Source organism: Microcebus murinus, chromosome 6, assembly GCF_040939455.1.
Source record: "Microcebus murinus isolate Inina chromosome 6, M.murinus_Inina_mat1.0, whole genome shotgun sequence".
NCBI lineage: Eukaryota > Metazoa > Chordata > Mammalia > Primates > Cheirogaleidae > Microcebus > Microcebus murinus.
In genome coordinates this window covers 90,317,140-90,330,961 of record NC_134109.1, presented here as the reverse complement: position 1 = coordinate 90,330,961, position 13,822 = coordinate 90,317,140, and positions in this window count along the sequence as shown.

Sequence of the window (13,822 nt, the reverse complement as noted above, 5' to 3'; positions counted from 1 at the left end):
TTTTATACAGACGCCGTATTGATAGGTATTTCAACCAGCAGTAAAAAACCGTTCTTGACATTCATCTATAGGGAAAAATATCCATGTACTCTTGGCTGTAGGACCAATTAGTCCGTGAAAGCAGCAGGGTGGGGGGACAGAATATAAATGCAGGATGCATCCGCACTTGATTACTCTAATGAAATGTCCATTGATTCCTATAGATTAATGTGAGAAGAACAGCAGCTGCGGAGTGGCTAACACCTCCAGGTCAGCAGCTGCGTGTGAGCGCGTGTGCACGTGTGTGTGTGCGCCTCGCAGAAGAGAGGAATCAGAAGAGAAGAGTGTGTGGGCGGGTGAGACTGATTATACCGGACAGAGCCAAGGAAAGGAAGGGCCTGGCTTCTCTCGAGAAGGGGCTGAGTGTGTCAGTGGACAATAGGAACCTGGCCCTGCCACGTCCTGGGAGCGGGACTGAGCGCTGGAGCTCTCTTTTTTCCCTCCCTTCTTCCCTTTCCCCCCCCCCACATTTGACTTTGCTGTGAGGGGGACAGAGAGCTCACAGGTCACCTAGTTTGGTTCCATTAATTTCATACAGCCTTTAATCACCCAGAGCAAATGTGGAGCTCAAAGATGGCTCTCCGCCAACTCACTGGTGCTCACCCTCCACCCCGGAGCCCACACTGTGCCTCGTGCCCGAGCCAATAGTGTGCCCCGGGTCAATGTGCCAAACAAGTGACACATTCGCCGAGCTTAAAGGACCCAACCCCTCCCCACATAATTACTGGAGCACTCTTCTATCCCTCCTGAACTTGGCATCAGCGTAAATTCTAGATCTCAAGAGCAAGAATGTTTAAAGAGCGCTTTCCTCATTACCGAGTAAACAGCTCTCCCCTGGAGACAAGGGCCAGTTTTGGTAAATGCTGTCCCTACAGCCTTGCGGCAGAAGGCCTGAAATCTGAAGTCAGGATTTTACCTACAACCTCTCCTGGCAGTACGTGTGCACAAAAATCACTTATATAAAAATGTCAATTAACTAGTACGTCTTTGCTCTACCTGGTTCACGACAATTTCCACTTACAGAAAAGGAAGTGGAAAAGTCTAAGGACAGCCCTGTGCTTGCAGGCACTCAGCAGCTGCAAAGGTGCTTTGTAAAAAAAGAAAAAAAAAAAATATATCTGCTGCATTAGCCCCAGAAAGAACAATGAGGGCACTGGCAGGGTTGTCTGCCGGACAGCAAAGATAGGAAAACTAGTAAGAAACAGCCAGCCTGGGGAATCTTTTCACGTCCAGAGAACTTTTGCTCCAGCCAGAGAATTCAATACCCAACACAGATGAGACCCGCCTAAGCCCAGTAAGGCAGGCATTGGCAGGCTCAGTGTTCAAAGGCATCTTCCTCCTACTTCCTCAGAGGACTCTAGTGGCTACTCAGAACATGCTGATCATTCTTAGTTCTGTTTCTCTGAATCACTATTTGTTAAAGACCAGCGGGAAAGGGCCCTTCACAAGAGCTCGGGAAATGGATGGCCAGGACAGAATGCATTAGCAAAGCTGCTAGTTAGGTATTGAACATGGAGAGTTTCCTGCACACTTTATCACAAAATACACACATTCCACACCTGTGTATTTGTTCAGCTTATTGTTATCACCGTGGTTTTAGATATGGTTAGAGACAGATCCCTAAACTGGAATTTTATGCAGATAGGTAGAGGATAGGATCAGTAGATACCAAAACTCTATGTGTGTGCCCAATCTGATTGATAATTTTAAATGTAAATAAGCCACAGTCTTCTGATTGCTCCCCAGCTAAGACGAATCTTTCCAGTTTTCAAAGTCTCCTTCACCTGTCGGCACCATGTAAGTCGGCGTTTTAAGGAGGACTGGCCCAATGTTCCTTTTTTTTTTTTATTGAGAAGCTGCAGAACTCTAACCAGTGGTTCAATAAATTGTATTACATCCCCCTCGCACTGAATGCCCTACACGCTATGGCTTTCCATGTGTAATTGCAAGCTGTTATTAGCCCTGAGCTGTGTCCGTTACTGGCCACACTCTTGCTGAGCGGTCAATTTTTTCCCCTGCCATTTCCTTTGCTCACACCATGCTGACCACGTTGGCCAGAGGCGGCCCGAGGTTTATAGTGCAGCATTGATTTTTCTTTTCTCTCAATACTGACAGAATCATAGATCCAAGGCAAATAAAGAAATGCATTCTGGGGTGATGAAATGTCTTTCATTCAGGCTGGATTGAATCAAAGCCCATCACAGAAATGCAGGGCTCTGAAATGCCAGGGAAGCTCATGCCTCAAATTGTGGAAAAATAAATTTTATGTTTTCTCCACTTTCCTTGGGATTCATAAATTACTGGGGACACGGACAGTCCAGTCAGTGACCAAACTTGGACAATAAGGACATTGTATACAAAGAGTCTCTTTTACCACCCTCATTCATTAGGGCATTGCTTGTGATTCTGTTTTGAAGCATAGTCATTTATTAGCCTAAATAACACCCGAGTCTTCCATAGAACTGTTCTGCTGTAAAAATATTGACTGAGGCTCAGTCTTTGCTAAGAAATGCAAGATGGCAATTCACAGAGACTTGTGAAATTCAAGCTCATTGCCTATTGCCAGGGGCAACAGCAATGACTGACTGCAATAAATTAAGGAAATCTCCATTCAAACAAATAACTCGGGTTGACACTTGGCAAAGTGTAAATATGACCTTCACTAATTAATTTGGTGATATTCATACTTTGTTTATCGACATTAATCCAAGTTTGATCTTTAGCACACACAAGAGTACAAGTTCACAGAGGGTGGGGCATTTGACGGAAAGACTCCTGGAGCGAGAAGTCAGGAGACCTGGATTTTCATCCTTGCTCTTCCATTAACAACAAACCATTAACCTGAAAATGTTACTGCCCCTTTCTTGGCCCTCGTTTCCTCATCTGAAAAATGGAGATGGTAATATTGACCTTGAGTGGTTTTGATGGTTCAGTGGGATAATGTCTTTGAGGTGTCTGGTACGAAGCCTGGCACATGCCACTCATTTGTGCATCATAAGTGGCTCTTGCTAACCTGTGTAGGCACCAAGGTAGGCACTAAGCATGCAGCAGTAAGCAGAGCTGCTTCCTGCCTTCATGGAGACTGTAGCCTGGTGGATATCACACTCATAGCAGGCACTCGAAATGACTGCTATAGTACAATTATTGTCATTAGTTGTAATAGTATGTTTTAGAAATGAAGGAATTGGGCTGCACGACCTTAGGCCCTTTCCAGCTCTCAGCCCCTTTAATCCATGATCAATAATAACTATCTGTGTGTCTATGTGTGTATGCGTATCTGATTATATGTATAATTAGTATGCAGGAATGGTTTGCACTTCAGCAGATCTGTCTGCCAAATGGCTCATTTTTCCATATCCAAGTTTAGAACCATGCAAAACTCATGTATGTATTTATTTGTTTTCCACTCCATCTAATTCCAAAAAATATCTTGAGAAGGAGTATCATTTTAAATGCAAACTGAAGCCTTTTTAGAATGCACAAAAAAGTACCCATGTTATTTTAAATTTAATCCATCTGACACATTAAATTCAGGTCCCCCAAACCTGAAAATATTACAGATATAGCCATTAAGTTTGATCTAGTAAAGATAGGAGGAGATACCAAGTAGTACAAAGACATCTTTGGTTTCCAGAGATCTTAAAGACTAGACATCTCTCTGTGATATTTAAGTTTTGGACAAGAGAAACATTCTTTTATTTTTCATTGATCCCAGGTATCTGGTATATAATAGGTGCTTAATGAATGTGGGTCACCCAGTCAATTAGTGCCCCGACCAGTCAGGCTCTGTTTCAGGCACATCCGTAAGCAAAGTTCGTGAACTACCACAGCTAAGAGTTGGCTAGTTGGACACACTTTGGTTTACAGTGCTCAAGGGTATGTGTAATACGAAATTCAAAGGCCCTGCCTCCAAACCAGGAAAAATCTCTATAGTTCCTTGGGCTTTGGAAAACATAAATGCAGAAACCCACGGAAGAGGGGAAACTCCACAAGTTAGAAATGACTAGTATCTTCTCCCTGTTCTTTCTACCTGGGAATGGAGAAAGAAGGCCTTTTATCTTTGCTTATTCTCTGCCTCAAATTGTCCTCTGGGAAGAATGGCCTCTTTATTTTGTTTGTTTGTATTTTAAACCTTAAATGTCTATTTCTTTCAATGTTTATTGCCACTACTACATTGGTTTTTAACGGCCCTTATCATTTTCTGCATTTGGACAGCCACCCTTCTGACCATCTATTTGACTTTCTACATATGACATAATTTCAATGACTGAGGCAGAATTATAAGCTTAAATGGCAATGTTTATAAAATGCTAATGTGTATAAAATGCACTCTTGCTGTTTTTCCGAACAGGATCTAGTCAATTTATAAAAGCCATTACTCACACAAGGTACATGTGTCAGTTTAGCACAGTTCTTAATTCCAGACCCTACTATTCTTAGGCAATTTATGTAAAGTAGGTATTATGATTACTGGAGCTAGGAAATACTCTGCTCAATTCTACCTTTGGCCCTGAGGAATGAGCACTCAACAAGCATTTTCTAAGCTCCCACAATATGTCAGGGTCTCTGCCTCCCTGGAGATCTCTGGGGAAACAAATGCAAGCAAATGTTCGAGATTCAGCCACTTGTGGCCATGAAGGAGACCGTGCCCGAGGACGTGGAGGCCTAGAGGATGGTTTGCATCTGCAGTGAGAGGCTGTGATCAAAAAAAATCTCATTTCTGAGCCAAATTTTGAAGGGAAGACCAAGAGGCAAAGGAAGTTGAAGCGAAGGAAGCAGCGTATGTGAAGGAGGAGGGAGTCCAGAGGAGTCAAGGAAATATGTCCCTCAACAGAAAGGGGGACATTCTCTTGTGTTCACTCCCTAGCTTACCCCTGAGCCAGTCAGAGGAACATCCCCAAATCTTCCAGTGCTGGAAGGGGGAACATTCCAGGCCAGGGCACTGTAGGAGGGGGGAATGCAAGAAAAAAGACCACACATTTTGTGATCTCTCTCTAGCTCAACACAGCGGGAATCTATGAGTGGTTCCCTCCCACACTCCCACATGGGGAGGCACTCACACACAGGTCAGAAGCTCAGGGTTCCAGATCCTACACGATTTTCCCCGCAGACCCAGCCTCACTCAAGAGGCCATTGGAATTTGGGCAATGGCTTCATGGGGTATCTGGAAGGACAGAATCCCTCTGTGGCTGCTCAGGGTGAATAGGCTGGAGGTTGGCAAAGCAGGGGTCAGCTTCCCCCCAGCTCAAGGGCCAGAGGTGGAAATGGGGTTGGATGGAGGAGGCAGAGGGAGATAAAGTCAGCTTCAGCGAGGAGAGAAAGGCAGAAGGCAGAGCTAGAGTCAGCCTGAGGCCAGGAGGACAAAGAAAATTCACCCTGGAAACTCACCCAGTCGACTCCCAGGAGGCGATCTGACAGTGCACGTTTATCATTCACCTTAATTCAAATCAATTCTGATTTGCGGGAACATCAGCTGTTTGAAGAGATAGGTGACTTCGCCAATACAGTCTTGCTTATCTTTCTCACTGACTAAATTAGTAAATTTAACAAAACAACAACAACAAAAAAAAAAAACTTCAGGGATTTGGCAAGGAAAAAATGTTTGGGTGGAATCCTGTGGTTCAAAGGGTTGATCGAAATGTTCACTTTGTGCTTGCGGAGGGTCACATAGATGGAGCATTTTCTGACTTTACAGGAAACTTTGAATCATCTAAAGAATGAATCATGCTGGGCATTTTAGGTGCCAAAAACCAATGTGATACATAAATTGAATGATGAGTTTTTACTAATATTATTATTACAATGTAAATATTTTGGAACAAGGTGGATATAAATTTTTTCATTGTGTAGTATTATTCTTGTGCTGGTTCCTTTTAGAAACTTCCAGAGGTAAAGAATTTCCCCAATGTTACCTGGTATCTAGAAGGGCAAAGACATCCAGCTTTAGGTAGATTTCACATGAATCTTAAGAGGCTCGATTCTCTCCCTGGAATCGAAGGAGAACGTAAGAAAAGATCATCTAGGCTAGGTGCAGTGGCTCACGCCTGTAATCCTAGCACTCTGGGAGGCCGAGGCGGGTGGATTGCTCGAGGTCAGGAGTTCAAAACCAGCCTGAGCAAGAGCGAGACACTGTCTGTACTATAAATAGAAAGAAATTAATTGGCCAGCTAATATATATAGAAAAAATCAGCCGGGCATGGTGGCACATGCCTGTAGTCCCAGCTACTTGGGAGGCTGAGGCAGTAGGATCGCTTGAGCCCAGGAGATTGAGGTTGCTGTGAGCTAGGCGAACACCATGGCACTCACTCTAGCCTGGGCAACAAAATGAGACTCTGTCTCAAAAAAAAAAGAAAAGATCATCTAGTGCCTTCCTCTGGAACCGTGAATTCCACATATGGGTGAAACCAAGCCTGGAGGAACAGACCAGTGTGGAAATGATGTGTTTACTGCTGTATCTCCAACACCTGAAACAGTGCCTGGCACTTCAGAGCTACTCAATACATATTTGTTGAATGAATAAATGATGAATGAGTGAATCTGTGAATGAATGCATGAATTAGGAAAAGCCTTGCTTGTGATAAACTCATACAAAGCCCTTTGGCATAACATCATCAACTTAACACGCTGGACAGCTCCCTCCAGACCCGAGTGTTGCTTATTCTGCCCAGAACACAGTTTCCCCAGATTTCCATCTGGCTGACCCCTCATCACTCAGGTCCCTGCCACTTGTCCCTGACCACAGTGTTGGTGGGAGAGAAAACACCAGCCAACCCACAGTTGCCAGTTACCTCCTTCTCTGGCATTTTCTTGTTGAGAGTAATTATTATTCTCATAAAATACATTAGAACCATGTACCAATTTTCTATGGCTGCTGTAACAATTACCACAATGACAGTGTCTCAAAACAAGAATTTACTATCGTACATTTCTATAGTTCAGAAGGCTGACTTGGGCTTCATCAGGCTAAAATCGGGGTGTCTGCAAGACTGCGTTCCTTCCTGCTCTAGGGGAGAACCTGTTTCTGTGTATTTTCCATCCTCTAGAGCTCTCATTCTTTGGTGCATGACTCCCTTCGTCCAACTTGAAAGGCAATGACAATGTCATTCCTCCATAGTCACAACTCCCTCCAACCACAGGCAGGAAACGTTCTCACCTTTAAGGACCTCTATAATTAGATTGGGCCCACCCGGATAATCCAGGGTAATCTCCCCATCGCAAAGTTCTTAACTCAGTCACATTCGCAAAGTCTCTTTTGCCATGTATGGTAACATACTCACAGCTTCCAGGAATTGGGATGTGGACATCTTTAGGGGGCATTATGCTGCCTACTACCTATGACAATTTATTGTTTCCTGTTTATTGTGTGATTCCAACAAGCTATAAATTCCATGGCAGCCAGAGCTTTGTCTCATTTGCTACTTACTGTATTGGCAGTGCAGAGAACAGGGTACATGGTGGGTACTTAGTAAGTATTTGTGGAATGAATGAATAAATGAATAATCCCCTAGGTGTGAAATAGGTTGTTTGGTCTGATCTTTTGCTGCCCCACCGTTTTCATCCAGCTCTGAAGTATTTATGACTCAACTAAATCATCCTCTGTATACTTGCAACAGTGCCATAATTACTTAGAATTCTTCAAGAGCTAACATAGGACAAGAGCATTTTTGTTAATGTTTGAATGTCTTACACCTATTTATTAACTCTCAATGAAAAAGTAGTTGTAGAGTTTAACATAATCAAGCTTTATTAGAATCCCCTTTCCTTTGGCAATTTCTTACTATGTAGAATAAGACCGATTTAAGCAAGATTGCATGTACATTGTGAGAGATGGAGAGATTTGTATCTATAACCCTTTCTTTTCAAATGGTCCCAATGAAGACAGATGAATAAATTTCAGTACTGGCCGTGCACTGAGGGTGATGTGGTATCACATATAGGACATCAGAATCCAAGAGTGCTCAGTTCGAGTCCTGGCTCCAGCATTTTCTAATTACTTTCTTCTGGACAATCTCCTTAGTTACCTGAAACATTCTCATCCACAAAGATGGGGAAACCAAACCTTTCATGGATTAGGTGAGAAGATGTGGGTCAAGAACATGTGTGGTCCACCTTGAGTACTCGGTAAGTATAATATCAGTTCCTTTTCCCTCCCCGTCACTGGTCTCATAAACTGAAAGGTTGAAGGATGGGAGAAGTGAAGGCTGAAATGAAACAAGGACAATTGGGTAGAACTTAGGAATGAGAGCCTGCTGGCAGCAAGGTTACTATTTCAAAGCTTAAAACAAAATAAAAACAACAATAATAATACACTATCTGGAAAAAAAATATCCAAGGAAAACATGGGGGATTTTTTCTCAGCATAGTGGGGGAGGATAACTTCAGTCTGACTTTCAAGTCTTCCATCAGCTAATGTTTTCTAACTTCACTGAAAGTGATGTGTCTACATTCCCACTGCAAGAATTCAGGACAATTGTCCATCAGAACAAATGAAGCACTGAAATGATTCAACATTTGTGGAAAGACTCACTGTATGACGCTGCACGCGGACTGTTATTCCAGTTTGTTCAACAAGAAAATAGAGAGTTGAAGCATCTTCCCTCTCAGCACATTTTTTAAAAGGCTTAATTCATTTTTGAGAAAAAATAAAATTATTAATAGATGAACTATTATTTTGGTGTGTTTCCTTAATATCATTAATGAATATCCCCCATCCAGAATGTCCTATTTAATCCTCCCTATCCCACTCTGATCCATCTCTCCAGTCCCAGCTCAAATTCTTCTCTTAAAGCCTTCCCTGATCACTCCCAGTTTTTAGAACTTTTATTATCTCTACCACTGATTCCCAAATCTGACTGATCATCAGAATCCCCTCGTTAAGGATAACCTAGGTCATACTACATCCGCAAACACCCCACGATCTCAGTGGTTTAACACAGCAAAGATTTATTTGTTACTAATGCAAAGCCCATTTAAGGTCTACGCAACGTACCAGTGCCATTTGTTCCATGCAGTGACTCAGAAACCCAGGATAGTAAAGACTCCACCACTGGATACCTGGGGTGCCGGAAATGTATGGCCTCCTTGATTGGCACAGCAGTGGAAGGAAATGCTGAAAGATGTGACGCTGGCCATTAAATGCTTCAACCCAGAAGTGATACATGTAACTTCCACTCTTGACCCACTAGCCGGAAATAGTCACATGCTGCACCCAACTGGAAGGAGCTGGGGAAGTATAATTTTCCCAAGCGGCAAGAAGGAGACGAGAATAGGCTATGAATGAGTCTCCTCCACACCCAAAGTTTTTTCAAAAAAATAGACTCCCAAGAATATTGTGCAGACACACTGAATCCAAACTCTGGAAGTGAACCCCAAAAATCTCACTTTGAGAACTGGCTTTAAGGACTCTTCATTCCACTCATTCTTACCCACCCTTTATTGCCCAGTATTTTATCTTTTCATGTTCATATAGTTAAGGTCCCTAGAATAAAGAATATACCTTCATTTTAATTCAGGACATTTTTATTAGTCACACACCATGGAACCTGAACCTGACATTGAACCTCAACATGAGCATAGAAACTGAACATTGGCCTCACCTTCAAAAAAACACAAGTACTTCCCCCATTTCTGCCACAGATAAGTCACTAGTAAAATCATGTTTATTTTTAATTGAAGTATAACTCATATACCATACAATTCACTCTTAGAGTATGCAATTCTGTGGCTTTTAGTATATTCAGTATATATTGTGCAACCATCTAGAACATTTTCATTATTCCAAAAAGAAACTCCATACCCATGAGCAGTCATTTCATTTCTCCCTCCCCAGCCCCTGGCAATCACTAACCTATCTACTTTCTGCCTCTGTGGATTTGCCTATTTTTAACATTTCATATAAATATAATTGTATATTGTAGTCTTTCGTGTCTGACTTTTTTTCACTTAGAGCAATGTTTTCCAGATTCATTCATGTTAAAGTATGTATCAGTACTTTATTCCTTTTTATTGCTAAATATTATTCCATTGTATGGATATGCCACATTTTGTTTATCCATCCATCCATTGATGGTCCTTTGAATTGTTTCCACTTTTTAGCTATTATAAATCATGCTGCTATGAACATGCATGTACCAGTTTTTGTGTGAACATACATGTTTTCAATTCTTTTGAATATGTACCTAGGAGCGAAATTGCTGGGTCATATGGCAACTCTGTGGTTTACAGAACTTTTTTATTGATATGTATAATAGTTGTATTCATTTGGGGGCTATATGTGAGATTTTGAAACCTGTATGCAATATGTAATGATCAAATCAGGGTAATTAGAATATCTCTCTCCTCAAACATTTATCTTTTTGTGAGTTGGGAATGTTACAATTCTCTTCTAGGTATTTCAAAACATAAAATAAATGTATTAATAAGTATAATTTCCCTACTATGCTATCAAATACTAGAATTTATTCCTTCTATCTAACTATTTTTGTACACCTTAAGCAATGTCTCTTCATACCCCTTCCCCATTCCCTCCCAACCTCTGGTCACCACCACTCCACTCTCTACCTCCATGAGATCTACTTTTTTAGCTCCCACATATGAATGAGAACAGGCAATACTTGTCTTTCTGTGCCTGGCTTACTTCTTTTAACATAATGACCTTTAGTTCCGTCCATCTTGCTGTAAATAACAGAATTCCAGTCTTTTTATGACTGAATAATATTCCATTGTGTATATATACCACATTTTCTTTATCCATTAAGCCATGGACACATACTTAAGTTTATTTCATACCTTGGCTACTGTGAATAATGCTGTAATAAACACACAAGTGTAAATATTTATTTGATACACTTATTTCATTTCCTTTCAATATATACCCAGAACTAGGATTGCTGGATCATACGGTAGTTCCATTTTTAGCCTTTTGAGGGGAAAAAGAAACTGAGTTTTTTTCCACACTGTTTTTCATAGGGTTTTCCATAATGACTGTACTAATTTACATTCTCACCAAAGTCACTAATCATGTATTAGCATTCCCCTATCCCCACATCCTCACCAGCATTTGCTTTTTTTCTATATTTTTAATAATAGCCATTCTAACTGGGGTGAGAGTTCACTGTGGTTTTGATTTGCATTTCCCTAATGATTAGTGCTATTGAGCACTTTTTCATCTACCTGTTGGCCGTTTGTATGTTTTCTTTTGAGAAATGTCTGTTCAAGTCCTTTGCCCATTTTTTAATCAGATTATTTGGGGTTTTGTTTTTTATTTTTGTGGTTCAGTTGTTTGAATTCCCAACAGAACTTTGTTAAGTTTATTTATTTGTAAAATGTAATGAGTGGTCCCCTGCTCTGTGAACCTCTGGAAGATGTTATGAGAATCAAATATAAAAAGTACTTTGCTAAAAAAAAAAAAAAAAAAAGGAAAACAATAAAAAAACACAAAAAGTATTAAAAGTGCTTTGTGAATGCTTAAATACTAATAAACTCTACGTATTGTCATCATACTTCAAAAGCACTAAGCCCAACCTCCCACACACAATTGGTGCTCGATAAAAGATATGTGTGCTGATTGATTTGTGTCATTATCAAACAAGGAGAAAAGAAATAGATCATTAAGTGGTATTAAATCCTGAGCATTGTCCTTAATAAGCAGAAGCAAGTTACTCAGTGAATACCGTGAGTCTGCATTTGATTTGTTTTCCTGAAGCAGAACAATGAATGTGTTCGTGAAATAAAATAAAATTGACCTGATGTCTTTAAAGCATTTCTATACTGACAATCTATTTCTTCAGACAGACTCTGGAATGAACAGCCTGTGCATACAACAATGGTGTCCGCCAGGGATGTGCAATAGTTGGGAAAGCTGCCCCACCTGAGCTCCTTGTAGGAAGAGCTCTGCCAAGTCTCTTTTTATTTCAAGAGTTAAATGTGGAGTCTCACCCCTCCCCAACAATTCTAAGGAGGAAGCAGCATTTTCTTCGCTAAACTGCAAATTGGCATTCATTCATAGGAGACATGTCACTACCATTTCGGTAGCGTGTTCATTCAGGTGTTCTGTCTAAATTGAGACTTTTAGGCACTAATAATAATTAACTACTTTCTTAGCAATGAAAAAAGTCTTAAATGCCTATTTACTTAATGGTCCCCTAGGGTGTCTTTGTTTTGAATGGGATAAAAAAAAAAATCTTAGCTGCAAAATAAGCAGGTGATTCTAATCAATAAAGCCAGAGGACTATATTGATTACAAGAGCTCCATTCTTTAGTCATTAACCCTGTGAATTCTATACCAATGCTGGGTAAGACTATTTCTACACATTAGAACATAGAAAGGCTCATTGAGAAACTGGAATCTCATTTCACTTTTGTGCTTTCCATTTAGCCTACAGGGCCCATTTTAGGGAATCCATTCCACAGACTACACATGCAAGAAAATGACTCTTGTGACCCCCTCTCAGTAGAGTGTGTGCTTTGAGGTCTTTGGGATGTTTTTCCCCCATTGCTGGTGATGGATTTGATGGGAAAGCATTAGGCCTAGCCTAGGAATTTCTTTTGCAGGGGTAGGAAGCTTGCTTTCGTGTTTGGTGATGGCCAACTTTTCCACATTTCAGAGTGTAGGAATGAGACATAGCATTGATTTTTTTTTTTTTTTTTTTTTTTTTTTAGTGAGAAATAGTAGTTAAAACAATATAACCCATGTAACATACAACAGACTGGATCCTCCAATCTGGTTTGGATAGCAAAGTTTAAGTTCATTTGTATATGTTGTAAGTGAACTAAGCCGTTCCCAATCATTGCTTTTCTCAGAAATCCCTTAGCAACTCATAATAAGGGGTGACCCAATGTAGACATACCCCACCAAGAATCAGGGTCTCTGGTTTCAAATCCTGACCTTCCCACTAAGCCAGCCAAGTTATGTCAGCCTTTGGGGCCCGTTTCTTCACCTATAAAATGATAAATTTTTACCAGATCTGTGCTTCTCAAATTGTAATGGTAATATGAATTACCTGGGAATCTGGTTCAAATGCAGAATCTGAGTCAGTGGGGATCTAAAGTAGGGCTTGAGATTCTACCCAGGTGAAGGTAAAGCTGCTACCTCAAGGACACACTTCGAGAAGCAGAGACAAGATGGTGTCTGAGGCTACCTCACTGGGACACCTTGTCTCCGTGATCTGTGTGTCTCTAATGGCATCAACTCATTTCAACTTTGTGGGCTGGGTATTTAAATAACTCCCTAATTAAACCGCAAGCTCTGATGGCAAAATAATTGTTTCTCGAACTCTGTGTCCTCTCTGTATTCCACAGGTAAACATTTCATAAAGTTTAACATACAGTAAGTGCTCAATAAATAATTGCTAAGAATGAATAAATAAGGAAATTTGGTACCTTTGCTCATTCTTTCTAAAAACATTCTATTTGGAATTAGAGAGCTGGCAAGATGGTTTGAGACAATCCAATCTAACATTCTTATTTTGTCTGCCAGTGTAAGACCCAAATTACTTAGGATGGCTCAGTCAGTTACAACACAGCCAGAACTAATGCCCAACCTCAATCCTACAAAGTCTACACTCATACAGCACAGCATCTTCAATACACTTCTTTAACATCACTCAGTCATATTTCATCAAGGCTTTAATTGGAGAACATGAAAAAAAATGAACTCTAGCTGGACTATATACTATGTGACTATACCATATCACATTTGTTCACCTTTCTTGGTTATACAAACAAATGTGAACCTGAAAGAGCTCATCTTTCAACATGGATCACAGGTGGCTAACTGGGCCCA